We start from the raw sequence: 9,627 nt of genomic DNA on the forward strand, positions 1-9,627 counted from the left end.
ACAGGGAGGGAGTAGGGCTTGTGGGATACACCTAAAGTACATTATATATGTACATGAATATGCTCTTATGCAACTCAGTATTATTAAATTAAATGAAAGGGAAAAGAACAGCTGGATGCTGAGGATTGTGACTTATTAGAGTCACAGCAAAAGCCTAGACCCACCTCTACTAAAAACACGGTAAGCTGAGCACGACAGTGGTTAATCCAACACTCATTATTTGACCGGCATTTAGCACGTGCCTGGCACCTCTGAAAACCTTAGGTAAATCAAGTCCTTTAATTTTATTTATGACTCAACCTGTGAGACAAAATTCACCAGACTCAACACAAAACCAGCCTGAAAAGCTAGCTGTTTTCTTTTAACGGAGTGAAATGTCAACAAGTACAAATGAACCCAGTGATAATTGAGTCCATCTGGGGATGTTGGGCAGGGTCAGGTGAGGACAGTGGTGGAATGCTGATGAAACATCTGTAGCCCCAGCCTCACCTGCTTGTTAATTACTAGGATGTTTGCTGCCTACAGTACTGTGGCCTGCTTCACCCCTTCTCCCCCTCCCCTATTCTTTTTAATTCACCCTTGATTCTCTTAACAAGACAGATCTCATCCAGCTTGCTACCCTTCCCTAGGGAAAGCAAGGAGAAAGAATGCACTTGTTCCCATGGGTTTAGTCCTCTAGAGAAGGAGCCTCACTCTTCATCTTGGAGGCAGTGCTCAAAAATGGTTTAATTGGATGCAGGGTAAGCTGGTAGGAGCAGATGTCAAGGAGCTGTGGCCTAAATCAAATTCCAGATTAATTAAAAGGTGTCCAAGTGGATTGAATATTTCATGTTCTGAGGGCTACAGGAACAGAAATCAAATATGAAGGTACAGTTGGAGGCGGGTTGGAAAGAAAGGATGGAGGGAAGAAGAGAAAGGAATAGGGAGAACAGGAGGAGGAATGGGGAGGAAGGAAGGAAAAGAGGGATGGAAGGAAAAAGGAATAGGAAGGGGAGGAAGGGGGAAGAAAGAGGGAGAAAGAAGGAAGAAAGGAGGGAGAGGGAAGAAGAAAAGAGAGAAGAAAAAGAGGAGCAATGGAGGGAAGGAGGAGGGGAGAGGGAGAGAGAGAAGGAGGCAAGGAAGGGGAAGGAAGAGAGAAAGGAGAAGCAGGGGAAAGTGGAGGAAAAAGGAGAGGGGAGGGAGGAAGATGGAGGGAGGAATAAGAATGAGTGCATGAATTCCTTGAACACTTTCTAGCTTGTCACCTTCATCATCAGAAGTTCCCAGAGGACCATGTTTTTCCTATGGCCCCATTTCAGCCAATCCTTTCTGTTATCCCATGCGGGATCCTAGATGCTGAAGCTTAGGAAAAACAAGTCTTGGTCTTTCCCGTACAACTTCCTGAGTTCCAGAAGCAAGCTTCTCTGTCCAACTATCACTTCAACATTAGCAGGAATCCCGTGGATTAAAGGCTAAATGCCACTTCCCAGCCACAGGTTCACCAAAGCTTAGAAGAGGTTTCTGCAGAAAGGTATGTTTGCTGTTACATTTCTATGCCATAAAATTAGCATAGCAAAAGCAAAACATGCTAGCCAGGGCTCCTGCTGCAAACTTACAGTCTTAGCTTCTTGAGGGCAGGAGGGCAGGGCAGGAAGATAGCAAGTTCAAAGCCTGCCTGAACTACAAAGTGAGTTTAGGGGTTATTCTGAGAAGCCTGAATGAGACTCACCTCAAAATATAAAAGTAACAATAAGAGTCCTAGAATGGGGCTCTGGTGGGCATGAAGCTGCGGGTTCAAATCCCCAGCACAACAAAACAAAAACAAGCAAGCAAACAAAAAACTTCATGTAGACAGGAGTATAGATGAACTTGAGTGCCTGGGAAATTAGTTTCTTGGGCCTCTCTCCAGCCTTGGAAATACTGCTTTACCCTCTGTGCCTACTTCAGTGTGCAGGACTCTCACCTCTTCTGTACCTGTTCGTGTATTTGTCCTGTCTGGCCTTGGTCTTTGTCTTGTTATTTCCCCTCTACCCACCCTTTCCATTTCTTCTTTCTCCATCCTTCCAGCTCTCTGCCCACCTACTCAACTTACTTATATTTCTCTCCTCTGCTTGTTTGTCTCTTTCTTTTTTTTCCCTCTTCTCTTGCTGTTCTTTCTGTGGTCTGTCTGTTCTTTGTGAACTTCAGTTGTCTTCCCTACTTTTGCTGCTCCTCTCCTGCCTCTGACTTCCATACCCAACCCCCTAACTTCTTCATTCTCTCTCTTGTAGCCATCATTAGTGTGTGGTTGACACCGTCACTTCAAAGCAGGCAAATACCCATCTCTAAATCCTGAATCAAAGATGCTGAGGCACCTCTTGGAGACAGGCCCAACCAGTTCATGCCTGCAGCTTAATAAAATGTGTTTTCTATTCAGCCTCAGGCTTTGAGTAGCCTTGAGTGGGGTCACCTCCAGGAGCACTGGTCAGTGTGACTGAGCCACAAAATAAGAGGGAGTCAGGATGACACAAATGTCAGGGGATGGATGGCTAAGCAGGTTGGTACAACAAAGAGGGCTGTTGTCCTCCCTGGGTGGTCACCTTTAGCTGATCCTCTGGCTTATCTGAGCTCAGTCACTTGTCCTTAGGAGCATGGTCTCCTTACTTCCCCCTCTTCTTCAAATTCATGGTTACATCATCAGTGTGGTTGAAGTGTGGTCTGGACCTTCCTATTCAACTTTTGGTGATTTCCCAGATAAAATGCAAGACAGAAGGAGCCTCCTGACTCTAATTATTTTGCTAGCTCCTGGTTCTGCATATCAATTTCCCTCCTCTGCACCATTCATATTCTATAGGTCTGGCTGGTGGGGAAGAAGATGCCTAGGGAAATCACATGGCTTTGCACAGGAGATTTGTTCCGACTTAGGAAGAGAAACTATCTTATTTTGCTTGATAATCTCTTATTTATGGGTTTGTTCTTTTCTCAATATTAATGAGACCTCCTATCTCTATCTTGCTGTGACAGCTTTATCAACATCTCGGCAACTGCCTTTCCATCCTGTAAGAGAGCTGTGATCAAATAGAATTGGCATAAATAATAGGAAGAATCCATGGGATGCTTGTGAGCAGAGACTTGCTCGATGCTCTGAGGCCAACAGTAAACAATGATGTCCAATGCAGAGAGCTGGGCTTCTTTTAGCTCATTGGGGCTCTGTGGGTTCAGATTCTCTATGTAGTGGCAGACACTGTAAGAGAGGCTCTGGGCTTTTGTTTGTTTTGTTTGTTTTGCTCATGTTCTAGTGATTTGGATTAATGACTGGATTTTGCCATCAAGAAAGAAGGCAAAAGCCTCAAAAAGAGCTGTGACATAAGGCTGGTCTGCAGTTAGTGGTGGACAACACTTTTCATGAAGCTTTTCATATGAAGCTGCAGCCATAGGTTGACTCTCCAGCATGGCAAAAGCAAGCAAACAAACAGAATGATCAAAGAGCTGCACCAAGGAGACTCACCACTCAGTACCACAGAGAACTCAGAGATGCTCACATAGTGAGCTCTTCAGAGGGCTCTCATCACATCCTGCTCTGCATATGCTGTATGAAGAGTGGCAATGTGATGTCTAGGGAAGGATGACATGATGTTTTGGCATGGGCAGCATACATGCATTTTTTTCTTGAATGTTTTTGATAAGGATGGTTTGCTAGACTGAATTGGGGGCAGAAGGAATGAAGAGATAGAAAGAAAACAGAGATAGCAAGCATATGGACACAGAACAGTTTGGATCAGGTGGCTTGAGCTCTTGAATAGAGAAGTCACAGCATCCTGGAAGCTCAATGTGTTTATTATTGTGACAGGGCAAAACAGTGCAGAGGTCCCTCCATCTTGTGTTGTTGCTGAGACCATTTCAGGTTTAACTAGAATTTCATCTCCTTGATAGAAAATCCCATGGAAAATTACCCAGCTGTATTCTAAGAGCCCAAGATTTAACTTAGCTTGTGCAGAAGCCTCTCCAGCTAACTGCCTATCTTTTGTTTCTGTAAAGTCATTTGCTCATATGAAGCCTCCCCCATCTGCCAAGCAAGAGAGGACATTGGTCCTCTCTTCTTTGGGGCTATGCCCTAGTTTGGAATACCTGAGTATAGTCACAGCCAAATGGAATAAAGATTTTCAGTTGACCATAAACTGTGTCTGAGTAGTCATCTCCAGTGGGCTCCCTACAACATTCTACAGAGTAGAAAAAGGAGTCAGCATTATGGTATAGAACTGAGTCAAGAGGGCTGCTTTTGCCATCACCCTACCCCTGCCCCTGCAGTAGGAACTGGTGGCTAGGCAGTGCAGTTAGACAGATTTGGCATTTCAGGCCTCCCACCCTGTGCCACCACAATGCCCAAGAAGAAGGTCCATGGGGATGGAGCAGCGAAGGTAGAACCCAAGTGCTGCTCTGTTCTTGGTCAAGCTCACCCCTGCCAAGGTAGTCAGGAAGAAGTAGATAATGGTCACAGGGAAGGATAAAGGGTCAGACAAAGATGTGCAAACGACAGGGAAGAGAGGAGCAAAGGGCAGCAGGCTGAAGTGGCTGATCAGCAAACTACGATCTGCCTAAAGAAAATGGAGAGGCAGAAGCCCAGTGTCCAGCGTCTAAAGCAGAAAAGACCCCAAGCCTAACTAGCCATTCATCACGTTTGTCAGTGATCTCCTCCCCCTTCTTGTGCAACCCAAAGGAATCATTTTATCAACTGCTTTGTAAATTCAAGTTTTTCAGTAGCTCTAGAAACATTTTTAAAAGTGTGTGTGTGTGGGTCCAATCTCATCCCATTTTTAAGTGTTTCTTTTTTTTGTTTGTTTGTTTTTTGGAGCTGGGGACCGAACCCAGGGCCTTGCACTTGCTAGGCAAGCACTCTACCACTGAGCCAAATCCCCAACCCATCATCCCATTTTTAAAGTATAAATACCTTTAAAAAGAGGTAAATCATTTTCTGGTTGTTTATTTGTCTATCTGTCTATCTCTTTATCTCTATCTATTTGTCTGTTATTAGGTACAAGAAGAAAATATAATGAGAAAATGCCAGGGTACTGAATCAAGAGAGGCTGTGACTGTCTCTGGAATCACTGTAACATTCCGTGGAGGGGCCAATTTTATACCCTACAATACAAAGCGTGCTAAATGTCAGTTTGGAGTCTCAGTTGTGCCTTTGTATATTTTGGTTATATCTCATCTCCTGTTTCTGGTAGAACCATTTCCTTAAAAAAACACTCCTTGGTCCTGCCCTGTCATAAGTGCAAAGTCTCTGGTCATGGCAGTCCATTTTCCTAACAATTGTGATAATGTACTGTGAATGATGGGAATTTTGAGTCCGTACTGTATGTGACTTGAAATTTCGAGTCAGTAAAATGTGGGTCATGAGTGTTTGGTTGTTGTGTGTGCAATTAAGGACAACTTGCCAAGTTTGAGACTGGAGCATCACTGGAATTCAAAGAGAGACAACATGTATGGCTCTTTAGAGTCCTAAATACATGAACACAATATATGACTCTTCAGAGTGTGGGTACGGGTGTTGAGAATTGAAATGTCTATACTCTGTTCCTCAACCAATAAAATCTCAGTTGTAAAAGAAAGGAGGTGGAAAGGCAAGTTTGACTAACTCTTGTAGGAGCAGTCTCTCTGGGAGCCATCTTTGGGGACTTAAATATTGTGAGGGGTCAGAAGAAAGACACAATGGACTTTTTCCTCATACACCATCAACAGTTGCATTAAGACCAGGAGGGAAGACTCTCCCATTTTCCTGAGGCTAGCCTGGGGAAGGCTTTGCTATGTTCCATGAATGTAACAACACACATCTACTCAGGGTTTCCTTTGTTCCCCACAATAGACAATAGATCTGAAAGTATAGAGAACTGACCATACTTGTAAGCACTTTCTTGATAGCCTCCCATTATCCTTTGATATTGAGTGACAAAGATTTATTTTCTTTAATCTCAGAAGTAAATAGGACTCAAGAGTTTAATTTTATTCAGTCGCATTTCTAAACCTTTCTATGATCTTTTACTGTGTTTCCCGACTGAAAGTAAGAAGCTCAAGCTTGGAAAGGCTATGAACTTTACACCAGTCATGTCCCTGGGTGAGGAAAAGTCTGGGGTATTGTGAAAGGTTGCATAAGCCATCCTTATACAAGTCTGCGGAATGTTCACTTGAGTCAGCAAACTTGAAACACATCTAGTCCATGACTGTTCTTGTCTTTGAATTTTTATTGGGACAAAACATTGGAGCTGAGGAAATGGCTCAGCCAGTAAAGCACTTACTGGACACTGTGTGAGCAGTAAGTGAGACTTCAGATCCTCAGAACCCATGTAAAAGCTGGACAGACATGATGGCTATGTAATCCCAGCACTCAGAAGACAGAAACAGAGAGTCCCCAAGGCAAGCTGAGTAACCAGACAAGCCAGAATTGGCAAGCTTTTGATCCAATAAACGAGGTGGAAAGTGATCGAGGAAGACACTAAGTGATGACTTTATACCTCTGTAGACACACATATGTTCAACCTGAACATATTCAATTTCAACATGTTCAAAACTGAAGTTATATCTCTTTATAGAATAGATACATGACCTCCAATGTAGAAGAGACTCTAAACTCCCTTGAGGCACTCAACATGGAGGCCCCGAAGGCAGAATTTGAACATGCATCTAGGTGTTCATTTATTCCTCACCACCAATTTACCACTTGTAAATTTAAGAATTTACAAGCAGACATAGTTCCTCCATAAATACATATATATGGAGCCCAAGGCTAGGGATAATGGTGGCTGGTACAGCATTGTTTTTTCCAGGAAAACTTAGCAATAGTGTAGAAATCCATCTTCAAGAAACACAGCTACCTAAAGGCGGGTGCAGTCATGCAGAGACCAATTGCAAAGGCGAGGAAATGAATGAGAAAGCCTCCGTGAAAAAGCTGCCCTAGCAAACCACACAGTCCCCCATCCATGACTGTGGATGCTCTGGCTCTCCTGTATTCTGTTATGTTAAAATGCTGCTTGCTGCATGATTCACTCTTATTTCATGTGCCAATAAGAAAAGCAGCAGCCATAGCACCATGTCTTTGATTGTAAGAAGAATCTTTACTTCACAGTACAATTTGAAAACAATAAAATGTCAGTCCTAGAATTGGGTTGGGGAGATAGCTCAATGGGTCAGGGACCTTGCCGTTAGGTTTAAGGATTGAGGTTGATCCCTGCAGCATGCATGATAGAGTGGTGGTATCCTCTCCTGCAAGTTGTCCTCTAGCCTCCACATGCATGCTATGGCACACATTCATGTGCATGTACACACAGGTGCACAAATGAATAAATAAATGCAAGAAAAACTTTAATATAAAAACAAAGTAAGCTCTAGCATAAACAGTCTGCACATGCACACTCATGTTGTTTGTTTGTTTTTTGTTTTTTGTTTTTTTTTCAAGATAGAGGAAATTTCACTTTCTAAGGTTTATGCTCCTGCATTTTTAAAAGTTACCTACAAAATTCTAGCAAGCATTTGTATGAAATAAAGTCACTAATTTGGACACCCACTTAATAGGAAAGACATACAAAGTTTTGTTTGGCACCAGCTACTACATTAATGGTGTATTATAAATGGAAATGTCATATTGCTCACAAAAGAGTCCTATTTGCAGGTCAGTATTAGGTCAGTGTTCAATATTCCACACAAACAATTCTCCATCAGTCAGAGGCAGGTGAAGTTTAACCACTGTGCTTTGGTTCTAAAGATCCCTTGTTGGGGTGATGTTTTGGGGATATATTGGAAGCTTTGTGTGTTGGGGTTGGGGGCATCTGTGAAACTGGCCTATGTACAGGCGATTTTGCTTTGCTGTGTGTTCCCACTATGATGTACTGCCACACAACAGACTCAGGTCAGTGGAGCCAACTCTTCATGGACTGGACATTCTAAAACTGTGAGCCAAAGTAAAACTTTTTGCTCTATAAATTGATGATCTCTTGTCTTTTGTTGTATAACAGAAAGCTGTTTAATACAACTACACTGTGTGAAGGAGTTTGGAATTCTCAAGTTCCCTGAAAAAGCAAACTTCTTCCATGCACCTTTGGTGTACACAGAAAATGTCAACAAGTGAACTATTAGCTGTGACCAGAGATGCTTCATCATTAGCTTTGCAGTACAAACAGATTCTTTATAACGGGGCATTTTTCCTTTGACTATTCCATACTGTTGAAGAGAATGAGGGCAGGACTGACTGCTCAGAATAGAACGAAAGCTCAGCAGCAAAGAGGATTAGCTATATCCCCTACCCCCAGACCCCACACACTGAATACACATGTTCACATTGCATTCCTGTGCTGCCATGGTGTTATGCATATCACAAGAAATAATTCTTCGTTGTTCTGCATGGCAGAGAAAATGTTCAGTCCAAGCTCAAGTGGACACCTATTCAGACCATGGCTCTAATTCTGTCACAGCAAATAACAACAATACTGGAGAATTCAAGATTCCAGCAGCTAGGACACCATTTTTTCCTGTTTATATATGGGAAGGGGCAATATTCATATAAAAAAGAACTGGGCCATAGATTTCCAAATTATGAGAGATGTGCAAAATAGCTCAATCTAGTCTACTCCCGTGAGTGAACTTACCCCCAAATCTCCACAGACAGAGCCTTTGCTTGATATTTCACACACTTTCATAAAAGTCTCTTGAAACAAAGAATGAATGTGAAGTGTAATAATCACCACAGTGTCAGAAAGTCTTGGACAGCCAAGGAGAAGGTAGCTAAAACAATCTGCACTTACAGGGAACAGTAGACATATTGATTGCTTTATGAGTTAGGAAGATTCAAAACTGTTATGTGTTCCACACACAGTGCGGACATATGCACAGAGACCAGAGGAAGATGTCTTTCTCTGGTGCCCTCCACTTTTTATATGTTTTTGATACTGGGTCTCTCATTGAACTGAAGCTTATTAACTTGCTAGAGTGGCTGAGCAATGAGCATTAGCCGCCCTCTTGCCTCTTGCTAGAGTGGCTGACCAATGAGTGGTGTCAGTTATCCTCTTGCCTCTGTCTTCTCACCAATACGACACACCTCTGTGTCCAACTTGTAAGTTGGTACTGGTATGCAAATTCAAAACCTTACACTTGCAGTCTATGCACGTTACCCAGTGATTTCTCCCACCAGCCCTCTCCTAACTTCTTTCTTGATGATATAACTTGGTTTCCTTAAGGAATGTAATTCATGGAAGGATAGAGCGTCTCCCTATCCTGAGGATAGGTCATGTTGTGAGCAAGAACTTTACCTCCTTTTGCAAGTAGGAGAATGGGATGCAGTCCTGGTGAATGGCATGAGGAAACATTTCTTGAAACTTGAGGAAGTTCTAGGAGATGTGTTTTTCTACTGTCTGAGAAGTTTCTAGAGCAGTGGTTCTCAATCTTCCTAATACCTTGATCCTTTGATATAGTTCCTCGTCTTGTGGTAATTTTGTTATTGTGAATTGTAATGTAAATATCTGTTTTCGGATGGTCTTAGGCAACCATTTTGAAAGGGCCCTTCCACCCCTGAGGGGTTGTGACCCACAAGTTGAGAACTACTGCTGTAGGGTGGTACATCTTTTACCAGCCTTGGAGTTTCAGTCTAGAGAGACAAGGCTAAACTTTACTCCTCTTATT

The 9,627-nt window shown here is 42.7% G+C and overlaps 1 pseudogene; it reads left to right on the plus strand.

Annotated features, from left to right (window-relative positions):
* The first annotated feature begins 4,337 nt into the window (after nt 1-4,337).
* LOC134484823 (non-histone chromosomal protein HMG-14-like) lies at nt 4,338-8,080 on the plus strand (annotated as a pseudogene).
* Nucleotides 8,081-9,627: the final 1,547 nt, after the last annotated feature.

Source organism: Rattus norvegicus, chromosome 1, assembly GCF_036323735.1.
Source record: "Rattus norvegicus strain BN/NHsdMcwi chromosome 1, GRCr8, whole genome shotgun sequence".
Classification (NCBI taxonomy): Eukaryota; Metazoa; Chordata; class Mammalia; order Rodentia; family Muridae; genus Rattus; species Rattus norvegicus.